This window comes from Canis lupus, chromosome 29, assembly GCF_003254725.2.
Source record: "Canis lupus dingo isolate Sandy chromosome 29, ASM325472v2, whole genome shotgun sequence".
NCBI lineage: Eukaryota > Metazoa > Chordata > Mammalia > Carnivora > Canidae > Canis > Canis lupus.
This window is the reverse complement of record NC_064271.1, coordinates 25,412,368-25,424,436: the sequence shown is the minus strand read 5'-3', so window position 1 is coordinate 25,424,436 and position 12,069 is coordinate 25,412,368. Positions and strand designations below refer to the sequence as shown.

At 33.5% G+C, this 12,069-nt stretch overlaps 1 long non-coding RNA gene across 2 annotated transcripts; it reads left to right on the top strand.

Moving 5' to 3' along the window:
• Positions 1-8,470: 8,470 nt before the first annotated feature.
• On the top strand, positions 8,471-11,212 carry LOC112678411 (uncharacterized). 2 transcript variants are annotated; one of them, XR_003147557.3, is made up of 3 exons: positions 8,471-8,733; positions 8,833-8,929; positions 11,038-11,212. It is a non-coding gene; the product is annotated as an uncharacterized LOC112678411 (long non-coding RNA). The 2 variants fall into 2 exon arrangements; XR_007407162.1 differs by having other exon boundaries at positions 8,471-8,755.
• Positions 11,213-12,069: the final 857 nt, after the last annotated feature.

The window sequence follows — 12,069 nt, the reverse complement described above, 5'->3', positions numbered from 1 at the left end:
TAGTATGACTGGTGTCCTTATAAAAATGGAAAATTTGGACACAAAGATATTGACAGAGAGAAAAGAATATAAAGATCCACAAGGAAAATATGGCCATCTACAAGCCAAGAAAAGAGGTCTAGAACATATTTTTCCTTCACAGCCCTCAGAAGAAACCAACTCTGCCAGTAGTTTGAGTTTGGACTTACAGTCTTCAGAACTTTGAGATGATACATTTCTGCTGTTTAAGCCATTCAGACTGTGGCGCTTTGTTGCAGTAGCTCTAGAAAATTAATACACATACTTGTATTTGATGATTTCCTGTCCATCATGTCTTTCATTGCACTACAAAAAGAAAATATCTACTAGTAATTTTCTAAACAAGCCCAGCGTTTGCTAATTTGATTCCTTCTGTCAGTCGCTCCTTTTCTTATTTTTTCCTCTGATTTAACTCCTATTTATCCTTCAATACTTTTTTTTTTTTTCCAGGAAAGGGATTTCTGGTTTTCTACAAATAATAAGGAGGAGCAGAAGACTGACAGGCGTGGTATGAGAAAGGTCTCTAGTTTCTTAGCATCTTTATGAAAGTCTTTTTAGTAATGCTTTGACTTCAAAAAACATTACCAATGTACAGCAGTCTCTGCTCCCTCAAAGGAAAGAAAAAAAGATTAAAAACAATAAAGAAGAAACAAGACAAACTTTAAAAAAATTGTGAGGTAATTATGTTATTAGAGTGGAAAATTGAAGAAAACTATTTAGACTGTATGCAATAGTATATGATGAAAGGGGGAGGTAGGATGTCCACATTAGATTCTCCTGAGGGATCCATTATTAGTAATAGAATTATCTGTAGGCATTGAAATTCAAAGAGCCTCACACCTCTCTCCTCCCTTACTGTCCCACTCATACTGCTCAACTCTGCTTACCCTTTCATCTCACTATAGATAAGTCTTCCTCCAGAAAACCTTCCTGGCACTAAATATGAATTCTCTGCCTTTGCATAACCGCAGGGAGACCCAGGGTTACCTCTATGGCAGCACTATAGGATCTCATCTAATGATCCCTTTGGACTCATCTTGGGTTGCTCTTCACCTTTCCGTTTCTGCTACCTAGCCTTGCTCAGCTTCCATTTTAACAATGTGAGTTTTGACAAGTGCCTAAAACTTTCATGCTTCTTTTCAATTAGGCAACCCCTATAACAACCTTTAGTTTTCAATTTAAACATTACTCTTCATGAAACTCTCCTCAATCTCTCCTCCTATTATGCATTTTCATCAACTCCTGTGCTTCTCCTTTATAACATATCTCAAATAGAATTATCTGATTCTATATATTTTTAATATATTGTTTTTTAATTGGGGCTCAAAACCCATACAACATAAAACTTACCATCTTATCCATTTTAAGTTTATACCAATATAGTTTTTAAATTATTTCCTTCCTTATGTCAATTCCTTATGGCTAGAATTATGTTTTATTCACAACTAGGGTCCTGGTATCTAGCATAGGACAATACCTTACATGTATTTGGTGTTTAAAAATATTTGTTGCATGAATAAATCTGACATATGTGTTACTTTTTGATCTTGATAGCAAAAAAAGCGTACTCAGCAACCATCAATAACTGACTCAAAACACTTCTCAAAAATATTGTGAAATTGTTCATTCATTCAATATATATGTTGAATGTTCATAATATGCTAGATATGAGGCTCAGCCACAGGGAGATTTCTATGAATGAGACAAAATTCTTGCCTCTTGAAGACTAAAACTTTGTGGACTGATAGGATAAATAAGTAAACAAATATATTAAAAAGACAAGCAATAATTATCTTAAGACTATATAAAAAAATAGCTCACTGATGTGATATAGAATAACTGGCCTACCAGGCCAATTCAAACTAGGTTTGTAAGTACCATATTGGTCACTTTGAGCTATAACAAAAATACCAGAGACCGAGTAGCTTAAGTAACAAAACCTTATTTCTAGCAGTTCTGGAAGTTGAGAAGTAGGAGATGAAGGTGTCAGCACATCCAGTGTCTGATGAGGACCTGCTTCCTATCTTAGACACAGCCACCTTCTCACTGCATGCTCATATGACTGAAAGAGACAGACAGACAGACAGACACACACACACACACACACACACACAGAAAGAACTATCTCTCTTCCTTTACTTATAAGGTCATTAACCTTATCATGGAGGCTCACCGTCATGACTTGATTCCCTCTCAAAGACCTCACCTCTAAATACCATCACATTAGGACTTCAATATATGAATTTGGGGAGAAAGACATTCAGCCCATAGCAGGCATGAGGTTAATATTTGCTGAAAAGTGAAGAATGACCACATGCAATGTGATAAAGAAAGGGTCCTCTGAGGAGACAAAATTTAAGTACAGAACTGAGAAATTAACCCCAAATATGAAGTCAGCCATGCAGAGCATTAGTAAAACAGCATTCTGGCAGAGATAAGTGCAAGTTTATAGGTGCTAAAATAGAAAATAATTGGATCTGTTCAAGCAATAAAAAGGAAGCCAGTGAAGCTGAATTCAGGTGGTATAATATAAATTTGGAGAATTAGGTAGCAACTAGATCATCTGTAGCTCTATAGGCCACTGCAGAAGGGCCAGGAGTCATTGTCTGTAATCTGACTTATTTATTTGAAAGATTACTCTGACTTCTTTGTGCTGAATGGTGTGTGAGGGGCCAGAAGGTGAAGCCTAGACTATTTTATTTTAGAGGTTGTTGTGTAGTGTCTTGATTAAAGAGGGTGGTACTTATTTTAGGTGGTAGAGTTTTGGAGAAAAGGGAGACTGATTAATTGGGCGTTTAGAGCCAGCAGGACTTGGTCAAGGATTACCTGTGTGGCTTAAGCAAAAAGCAGGAATCAAATTTGACTTCTGCCTAAAATCTCTGCTCATTCTATATCTTCTTTATCCAATTATAAGGCATTGACTATACTACAAGTATAATCTGTGGCTATGAAATTTAGCTAAAACAGTGGAACTTGAACACATCTTAGCCAAGTAAAATAAACTATGAATGAGACTAGTTTATATTTTTTTTCAATTTATATTTTTCAACTTACATTTCCTGTATAGACTACTGTGTTTGGTATATAGTTTGTGTCCAGTGTTTGCCTATGAATGACTGAATGCTAAAAAAGAGAAATGTCCAAGTAGAAAATGATGATTATAATTAGATTTGCTTTGGGAACTCATTTTTTAGTAATAAGTATACACTCAAATGTATTTGCATTTAAAAGTATTGTCTGGAGTTTGTTCCCTCTCATAGAGAGTATGTCATTTGATGACTGCATCTGCTCTACCATTCCAGGATAGATAAAATAATTCTAATTTTGTACCTTAGAAAACTGAAGCTGAGCAGAACTGTGTTACTTGTTAGTCAATGATAAAGGTAGTATTAGTCTAAGTTCTTCAATTTTAATTAATTGTTTATTCCACTCTATGATGGTCCTTTTTTTTTTTTTTTTTTTTATGATGGTCCTTCTATATATACTCAGGTTACTAGCAACATGAAAGACCATTGAACTGGTTTGTGGGAAATCCTTCTAGACATGGCACTCACAACTAACTTAGTAACTAGTTAGGTACAGACAGTTAAATGAGAACATCATTTAATGTCTCTGAGGTTTTGTTGTCTGACCTGCAATATTATAAAGTTAGAACTAATGAGCTTTGAAATCACATACAAAGCAAACAATTTAATGTTCAAAGTTCCAGTTGGGAGAAACCATGAAATGGCTGTCTATTTCACATTGTGCTTCCTCCATACACATTATTATACTTTTCTCACTTCCCATTATTCAATATTTTTATTAATATAGATTTATTCAGAATCTACTGATGCCCCAAAAGTACCAAAATACTTCTGACAAAATAAATAAAATTATTCCATAATAATTTTTGTACAATTGACGTATGTCCCAAAAACTTAGTGCAAAGAATATTACTTGAAGTTGAAAGAAGTAGATATAATTTCTGCCTATATTTTTCCAGTTTAGTGAGGTAAATATATCTTCAAGCTCTTTAGAAACAGCAAGCTATGACACACTGGGAATTTTTATCATGCCCACTCCCACGTTTCAGACAATGCAGCTCAATATACAGACTAAATCCAATTATCCCCATTACTTTTGCCTTAATTTTCACCACTCCTGTATTCATCAGAAGGCTCAGAATAGATGGAGTGGATATGTAGGTGTGTGCATTTCCCCAAATGTAAGACACTATGATTTTAAAATAGTTTCTGGCAGGTGAATTCAGGCTAGGGAAGGGATATTTATGGCTTTAGTTCAGAAAGAGATCACAGAGGATATGAACTGCATGAGGACTAACTCTATAGTAAGTGAAGAAACCAGCAAGCACTTAGAATTTTTTATGGCCTGAAAAATGAATAATCTAATTGAAGCCAACCTACCCATTATTTTCTTTAAAACACACACTCTGTGTGTTTAATATAGAATTTGAAAGACAAAATAACTGTGTATATATTTCTAAACTTATGAAAACCACATTCAAAGATACAGGTGCTCTAGATTTAGAATTTAATGGCAGAACTACATGGACACATGCTATGTTTGAAATTCTAATGAGAATGAGCTTGAAGATTGCAAAAAAAAAAAAAAAAGGAGAAAGGACTGTAAAAGGAAAGAGAGGAATGAAAAGGAGAGGCTGCAGTTTTTGAAGGACGAAAGGCATGCAGTCACAGAGACTGCAGAAGTGCCTCTATCCCTGTGCACTAAAAACTGTTTGCTACAGTTTGCAGATGTTTCAACCAAGTGCAAATTTATACAAGCTCTATTGAATCAAATTTCATCAGTTTATAACAGTTGTTAATGAGAGCCGTGATGATTCTGTAATTATTTAACAAGTTTAACTAATTAGGTATCAGTAGTTCATTTGAAAGTGTTCTTGTTATCTATGCATTGATAATAATTTATTTGCAATTACCTAATTTTGATCATTTTTATCCTGTGCAAAGCTGTAAGTTACATTGATAGTATATACACACTTAAAGTCATAGAGATGTATGCCTAAACTGAATTCTATATTAATGTGATATAAATGAATATGAAACCAACTACCTATACCATAGTGGCCAAAACTTGTTTACTTCAGAAAATACTGTTGGATTGATCTACATGGGTCAATGGTGGAATGCGTATTTGTTAATTCCAAGAAAATAATTTAATTAAACATGAAATGGAAATGAAGAGATTGTAAACATTGATGGTGACAGGAAATAGCAGGCCCCTCTTATAAAAAACAATAATAAATAAATAAATGAACAAACAAATAAATAATTGGATTTGGAAAAATGGAGTCAACATAAAGAATGGCCAAGTTATTGCTCCTTTGAACTGATAGCCTGCTATCTGGATTACTAGCATCTGGTATAGGTAAGGTGTACTGCTTTATACATTCTTTTGTAAACATTGTGATTTAACTTGTAAATTTATCTACGCTGGTTCTAAAATTACCGCAATTCCCACATTGTTTAGAATGTTCAATCCTTGAGATAAACAAACCTGAAGCACAAAATCAGTCCACACCAAAGTTTTTTTTTTTGTTTTTTTTTTGTTTTTTCCTTTTTGAATGAAAGCAGTTAGGTTTGTTTTCCAGCCCCACTCCAACCCCTGTTCATCACGGAGAATTTCCCATAGCCATAGCCAAATGTTTTAATTTATAGAACATTCTGTGTTTTGCCACTGGCAATGAAATCATAACTAATAAGTTCCACAGACTGCAATAAAGCCCTAGAGAGAACTATATGCTATCTGTCAAGCATATAATTTTAAGGTTTAATAGCGCATAATATGTTTATACAGTTTATCAAAGCACATCTCTTTTACAAAAGAAAGAGAAAGAAAAAAAAGAAAGATGCTTAAAGATAGTTCTTAAAGACACTGCTTTTTAAATGAACTATTATTAATTGTTTAATAATTAAAAATATTACTATTTAAAACAACTGATTATGTGTTCATTTCATTGAGGTCTGTGTTATCAAAAACATCAGTAACGCTATGGTTTTAATAATCGCAAAGGGATTGTATCTACCTCAGAAGAGAAATTAACCAAATAGATTTAATTTGGCATGTGTCCTTATTTACAAAATACTGAAAATTTTGGTATTTTGAATAATCAGTTTTAAAAACTACAAAAATCTGGGTTTTTAAAATTTTCATGACATTTTTCTCAAAATGTAACCATGCTCTGCTTTATGGTGTTGTTCAGACAGAGACAGAAGATAGTATGCTAAACAGCACACCATTATGATCTTGAATGAGAACCAAGAATGTTTTTCTCCCAGTTATTAATACTGCCATGCTCACATATCCTTCACTGCCAAAAAAATCTGTGTAGATGATATGATTTGACAGGGCAACGGAGAATTCTTATTCTACATAAAATCCATTGGGAAGTAGCTAGACAGTAACTACAGGACCTGTATTCCCCAGATATCTGCATTAGTAAGATAATTCTGACTATTGAATTCATATCTTGTACTGATTTGTAAATCACATAAATTTCTACATGCAAATATTTTTTTCCATGATCTTACCTAGGACTACTTGGGCCTTCAGGCTCATCATCTTCTGGAAAGCTAAGTGGGAAAGTAATATAGTATTTTAGATTATATGGGATTTCGAAAAAAGGGACATGATAAAATGAAAAACAAGACAGGGACATATGTGTTGAGATTTTCCCAATAAGGCCATTAGTATGAGATAAGAGAAAGGAAAAAGAATATCATAAGAAATACATGGATATGAAAACTGGAACTTGGAAAGCATGGAATTAGAAAATGAATTATCTCAACTTGGCAATAAAAGAATAAATGCACATGTGTAAGGCATAGAGTTTCATAATTTGGATTTATTAAGTCTAGCTCTCATGTGGATGATGAAATCCTTTGGATATTTTCATTTTATGATGTAAAATCTCTTTATTCTCTATGAAAGAAAACTAAAGGATGTCAAACACACACACAATGAATACAAGTATCACTTTGTTTTTAATAGGAAGAACGCAAAACTAAGTCAGAAGGATAAAACATGTAACTGTATATAAATAAATGAAGATATTCACAGTGAGATATTATGGAATGAATTATAACATGAAAGCAGTGCATCATTGGAACTAAACTGTGTTTCTACTGTGTGTGCATCATTTTGAGGTACTAATTTTTATGTATACTTGGCACACTTAAATACAGTTCTAGATCATGTTTGTTAGTTGAAGTTTCTTAAATATAACACAAAAATAAATGAGGCAGGGGCAAGTGGTCAGTGATGAAATACTCTAACATAGCAATTGTTATTTTAGAGCTTAATTGATTCTTCCAGGATTGGAAGCACCAGGCCCAGTAGATATAGAGTCTTGCCTAAATGTTGCCTAAAGGGATAAAAAAAAAAATACCTAGAGAAAGTCACATGAAAATTTCAATGTGTGGTAATGAGCAAATGAATAATAAGTACGATGGAGTAGATGGGACTCTGAGAAATCCTGGCAAAACCATTTATTAGCTGTGTAGCTTTGGATGCGTTACTTAAAGTCTGCATGTTAGTGTCCTCATTTTAAAATGAAGATAAGTATCCACACTTCAGAGAGTTGTGGAAATTAAAAGTAATGTTTACAAAATAATGTATCTAGCCGAAGTATATTTAGCTTAAAGTCAAACTCCTTTGAAGCAGTTATTATTGTTGCTAACATAGTGTCATAAACATATTTTTCTTTGTTTCCCTCAGCAATGTCCAACAGTTATCATCATCATGACCTAGGACTCCACTTCAGGGTGGACCATTTGGCCTGTCTTATTCAAGTAGGGCTCATATTCCTGATTCGTAGACTCCTAGAAAACTTAATGTCCTATGCCCCATTACCTCATGGCTTTGCCCTACTAGCTTATGTTGGCTACCTAGTTTTATAGCCTGTGATACTGTTAATGAGCTACAAGATTTATTTAGGTCTTGCTAAGAGTTTATAATAAATATATGTCAATTGATGTGCAATTTTCCCAGGAAATTTGAATTTGAATTGGTCTTAGAAATTTGAAACAGCCAGAAGAGATATTCACGGTCAGTCGAGTCTTGCTGGTACTCTTCGTATATGAGCGATGCAGCATAATTGCTTGTCAGCATAAGGGAATCTTGCTTGCAGAGATCCTGTGTATCAGAGTTAACAACACATTCAGAATAAAATAGATGCTGGGAGCTCATATGGGATCTAGCAATGTGATGGCAGGAGTAGGGGGTGGGTGTGTATTGAATCTCAATTACACACACACACAACATGTAATAATAATATTAAAGAAAATATTATGAAAAGAAAAATATGCTACCAGAAATCCTCACCCTAAAACACTTCTTTTATTTTTTATTTTTTATTTTTAGATTTTATTTACTTTTTTTAAGAGAGAGTGAGAGAGAGAGTGCGTGCGAGTGCACAAGCAGGGAAGGGCAGAGGGAGAAGCAGCAGACTCCCCACTGAACAGAGAGCCTGACTCGGGGCTTAGGGGCTCAAAGGACTCAGGGAGCCCAGGGGCTCAATCCCAGAACCCTAGGATCATGACCTGAGCTGGAGGCAGACGCTTAACCGACTGAGCCACCCAAGTGCCCCAAAACAAGACTTATTTTCATCTCTTGCCTATTCTCTCCAACATTCAGTTGACTGCAACTGCCATCAGGAGACAGCCTTCTGCGAACGGTCTTACCGAGTCTTACGGGGTAAAGATGATCAGTAGGGAAGGTAAATGAATCAAACATTGGCCCATCAAGATCCCAGACTTTCTTATGTACCACCCTTTGCTGCATATTTTGTTCCAGGTGGGCAAAACTGCCTGAAAACTGACCCTTAAATACATACATTGATACCAACTGATGGCAGAACGAGGTACAAGAGAAGTTCATTTCTCTGAAACAGGTAGGCACTGACTTGTTCTGGATTCATAATACTTATGTTTGGATATCATAATACCAAAAAAGGAGAGGAACGTTAGCATACCAGAACTTAAGGTATGATAAAAAATAATTTTAAATTAAATGAAATATACAGATTTATAAATGCAAATGTGTATAATGTACAATGCATAAAATATTTTAAAACACCTTAAATGTTTTATAAAATAATTGAACACTTCAGGGAACATATTAATTCAATCAAAATAGGAAATAGAACCTTGTTTTTTTAACTTATATGTTATTTACATTTAATAAATGCATTTTACTTGTTGATTCTTTTGCAGAAAATAGGTTTGCAATTTGCTCTCATTTCCTTAAAAATGACCAAAAAATTTTATAATGACTGAAAAATAAACAGTCATTTTTGATGTATGGAAAATCTTTTTAACCAGCATATAGCTGATTAAAGTGACTTATTATGAGAAAATACAGATGCCAAAGTGCTGAATATATCCATTGGAATCATTTGATGATGCTTTTCCTCTGCAAACTGTCCCCTCAATCTGGAATCTTCAGTATTTTTTTTTTTTTTTTTTGCTCAGTAGGATATTAACTACCATGCTATTAACTGCTTTCAGTAAATTTGAAATTTTTACAACACAAAGATGTTCCCAATAGCTGCATGGTAATTTGCCACATGCCACCTAGCCAGTCCTCCATCTCGTGGCTTGTACTCCTTCAACAGCATGGTCTGTTTAATTTGCATCACGCATGCCATGCCTTCATGAGAAACCATTTATTATTCATAGGTCACAATGACATGTTTTTAAAATATTGATATATAATTTTTAAATTTTTCTATTATTAGCCTATTTTGTGTGTCCATACTCCTACATGCATATATTCTTCAGTTGCATAGCACAAAAAGCATACTAAGCATTGGTTCTGGAGTCAGGTATAACTGGAATCCTGTTCTGGTGCTATCATTTATTAACAGAGGGGTCTTGAGCATGTTATATATTGCCTCAAAGCTTCAGTTTCCTTATGTGTCAACTGGGATTTTAGTCACCATCCACGTGATTGTTGAGAAGGCTAATTGAGATAATGTATATAAAGCAATCAGCAAATATCCAAGTTCTTAATAATTTAGGTCATGTATTGATTTCTCCATTAAATTAATAAGAAAAATAGAACATTCTAGAACAATTTTCAAAATTTTTGGCTCTCAGAGTTTGTAAAAGACTTCATAGGTGGGCTCAACTGAGTGCAATTTTCCTTTGAATTTTGCTCTAATTGTCAAATCGTGCCTCAAAATCTTTCAAAGGAAACATGATTGTTGCCAATTTATGGACTTCTGCCATCCATTCTTAATACTAATCCAGACATGATTTCACCTCAATATATACGCTCTGAGTTTAAGGGGGGATTTTGCACATTGTGTAGAATCTGGTTTCTGTGCATTTTTTACTTTGCACTAGCACAAAAGGAAAAATAGATACTGAAACTCATTCAGTGATATTACATTACAAAAATATATTTTATGAAGAAGCTTGCAGTATTAAAATAATTACTGTTGCAGATCCTGTCTCCTTAAAGTCCATAAACAGCAAACGCCCAGTAAGCACAGGATGGTGTATTTTTCTTTTAATTTTACTCTAATGATATTTATTTTATAAGAATCTCAATAGAAATACGGAGTTGGATTTGTTTATACCCAACTAAATTTAAAGAATGATAAAAATTATTCCACTAAGAAGTAAAAATATGAAACCTTGTGCTCAATTTCTCAATTTGGCAATTGCTTCAAAAAAGCATATGGTCTAATGTGCCATGAATTATAATTGCATAGGATCTTAGTAAGGCTTACTTTGAAAGAATAGTCAATGAAAATAAAATTTATTATTTTTATGTAAATTACTACTATTAGCTTACTATCATTGATGGTAATGTTCTGCTGGTAAAAGGACACAACTTCATTTTATTAGCAAGTTTTACTGTTCTATTCAACATTTGTATGTATTCATAATGTGATGACAACTTAAGATTTTATAAAAATGTCACATAATACTGACTTTGTTGTGGAATGCTTGGACGTTTTATATCATTATGGTTTCTATGTTTATATTGCAGAACTACATGATGAAGATGCAATCAGTCTTGAGGAAAGTCAAGTGTATTCTATTACTTTGAGGATATATTTGCTGAATTCTATCATGGGAATAAATTTAAACTTCCTTAATCATTTTGGTCAGTTCTAACCTTCACTATTTTCAGAGATGCCTGGTATTTTAAAATAAAACTTCACAAAGATAAACATTTAAATATCAGGTCTTATTTTTAGAACTGAATTTTAGTTACCAGATGTATAAATAATGGCACTCTTGAATTTATTTGGGAAATGAGTATGGTTTCCAGAAAAAATGATGTAGAGGATACAAACATGCACATACTTTACTCTCTCTCCCCCCATCTCTCTCATGTAGATATAGCTATACAAGCTTAAAAAAGAATTTGGATAATATCACAAATAATAGAGCACAGAAAAAGCAACCATAATCTAATCATGCAGGAAAATCAACGTTTTAAGATTTTTTGTGTGTGTGTGATTTTCTCCAGTTTTTGTTTATATACATGCATCATCTTGGTTGGCTTCAACTTTTCACCGGTAGAAAAATAATGCTGCAATATATTTTTGAGTAGAGTATTTATTAATTTTTTAGTGTTTTTCTGAAATAAAAATTTCAGAAATTAGATTGCTATATCTTGGTTCATGAATATTTCCACAATTTAAAACACTGACGGTGTTATTCATATATATAATTGTAAACCAGTTTATTTTGCCTTAAACAATATAATTACATATATGGAGGCTATCGTGATCCACAGCATAATTGTCAAAAAGAACAAATAATAATACTCTCCCCCCAATTTGACATTTTTTTAATAGTAAAGGAGTAAATATGGTGAACAAATTTTGCAATCTCAGCAGGACATTTGAATGGGCACTGTTGGAAAACAAGCAAATAACATGGATGTTGAAAACACATGCAGGGGCAATGATTTCTTCTCTGTGCCAAATTAACAATTTAGAAAAATAGTGCAACCAATTCTCATTGCTAATTTAGTATTTGACCTATCAGGAATGCCATTCAGAGTTTTTAA